This window comes from Theropithecus gelada, chromosome 6 (assembly GCF_003255815.1).
Source record: "Theropithecus gelada isolate Dixy chromosome 6, Tgel_1.0, whole genome shotgun sequence".
NCBI lineage: Eukaryota > Metazoa > Chordata > Mammalia > Primates > Cercopithecidae > Theropithecus > Theropithecus gelada.
In genome coordinates, this window is record NC_037673.1 from 143,016,058 (window position 1) to 143,018,339 (window position 2,282).

Genomic DNA, 2,282 nt, shown 5'->3' on the forward strand with positions numbered 1-2,282 from the left:
TAACACTGCAATCTAAGTTTGATCGCTTGCTCTTAACACATCTTGGCTCACTGGCTCTCAGTTTTTTCTTAATTCTCTGACTCCTCTGAGCAGTCCTGTGATGCTGCTTGTATCTCCATATATCATTCAAACTCCCAGGGGCATGCTGCTCATCTTGTAAGCTTCCTGTGGGCAAGTGCTGTGCCTGACTTCCTTACACGTTTATTTGTTCATTCAACAAAAGTTTTGAGCACCTACTATGAGCCAGACAATGTTCTGTGCTCTGGGGATACAGGAGTGGCCTAAACAATGATGCAGTCCTCATGGAACTAAGGGTGGTTGAGAAAGCGTCTCTGAGGAGGTGACATTTGAGCTGAGTTTATCACTATCTCCCCTGTGGCTGGACTATAAGTATTTGCTAAGTTATGGAAACCATAGCTCCTCATCTGAGTGCCTCATAGCCTGGCTGTTAAAGAAGCTCCTGATGTGTGAACCTCACTAAGTCCACGCATTATTATTGTTTTTCAGATCATGCATTACTGCCTACTCACCTTACCATGTCTCCTTATTTCTCTTGATCTGCCTTCCTGCTTTTTACTAATCAGTCACACCAGAGTGTTGTGAATTCCATATATATATACACATGGCATATGCTGTTTTGCCTCCACTGTCCTTTCCTGATGTCTGGTATATGCTTTTCCTTTCTCTTCCCCTGGATAACTCACTCCCTTTATCTTTCAGATTTCACCTTGCGAATCACCTCCTCTGGGAAGCTTCTGGTCTGGATGAGGTGGTGCTCCTTTGTGTCCTCCTGGCACCCAGACACATCCGTCAGAGTGCATGTGTTTTATAGGATTAGCAGAACTGTAGCAAGAAACGTGCACTGAATGCATATTTGTGGGCCAGGCACCCTTCTAAGAGCTTTGTGTATATTAAATCATTTAATCTTCACAGCAATTTTATGAGATAGATGTCATTTTTATCCTCATTTCATCAATAAGAAAATCGAGGCACAGAGAGGTTGTCATTTTTCTAGGTTGCTCAGCTTTTAAGTGGTGGAGCTCAGATTTTAACCCAAGCAGGCAGGCTGGCAGGCTTGGTATCCTGGGCTCTTGATAGTCCACTGCCACCATTGCCTGTGAGTTTGTCTGCACCTCCCGCTGTCTGTGAGCTGTGTGAAGATGGAGCTGTCACTGCTGCTTCCACAGACCACCCTGGCATGGGCTTGCCAGGCAGTACATGAACAATCATTAACCATTTAGTAAATGAATGAATGGATGAATGAATGCATGAAATTCACCCAACTGAGCAGCCGTTTAGAGTTCCAAAATGTTGCTTTTCCTTTTACCAGTGAGGCAGCACCCCCTCCCTTCTACTCCAGCTTCCTGAGTCTTCCATGACTCCCACAAAAACGTATTACCCTGGCTGGAAGGGAGTGCATCCCTAGTCAACCCGAGAAAGAATCACGGCAATCATGGCTTGTTCCTACATTTCTGGGTTTCTGTCAAAGATGAGTTCTGAAGAAGTGTCCTCTTCACTCTCTCAAACCAAATGCAGCAGCCAAAATGATTGGAGTGACAGCTGAGAGGGCTTGAGATGGGCAAGCAGGAGCTGTTCAGTGGGAGCTGTTCACCCAGGAAAACCCAGGTTGACTTTTTGGGGAATGAGCAGCAGGGGTGGGAAGGCTGGGAGTGGACTGGGATCTGTCTTAGCAGTGGCTAAGCCCCTGCATCTGGCCTGACAGTGATCATTGCTTTGATTGCAGCTGAGGCAGGAATCAGCAGAGATGGCAGATCACGATGGTTCTGCCACTGGCAGTTTAACCAATGGGGCATGGAATATCTAAATTGGGGGACAGTTAATCGGTCATAATAAGGTCAAAGTCAGGAATTGGAGACCTGTGAGCCACTTGACTTTACTCTCTGCTTTGATGACAGACCAAATTTGTATTCTTGGTCAGCTGTCAGGCAATGTTTAGTCACAGAGAAATGGTGTGTTTGTGAGTATCCACGCTAGGGAAAATAATCAAGCCAAGGTATCTCTGCATTACCAATCACTGTGATGGAAGAGGTATAGGATCTGCAACAGGATAGATCTAGATAAAACTTCCCGCTAGGTCATTTAACGCTTTGAGTCTGTTTCTCACTATAAAAATGGAATAATACATCTACCTATCAGGTGATTACAATGATTTAAAACAGTGCCTCTCCCAATGCCTGTCATTACAGTAACTGCTCAGGAAATATTGGTTTCCTTTTATTCTTTCCATCTACTATTTACATTTAAATATAGTGCTAAAAATA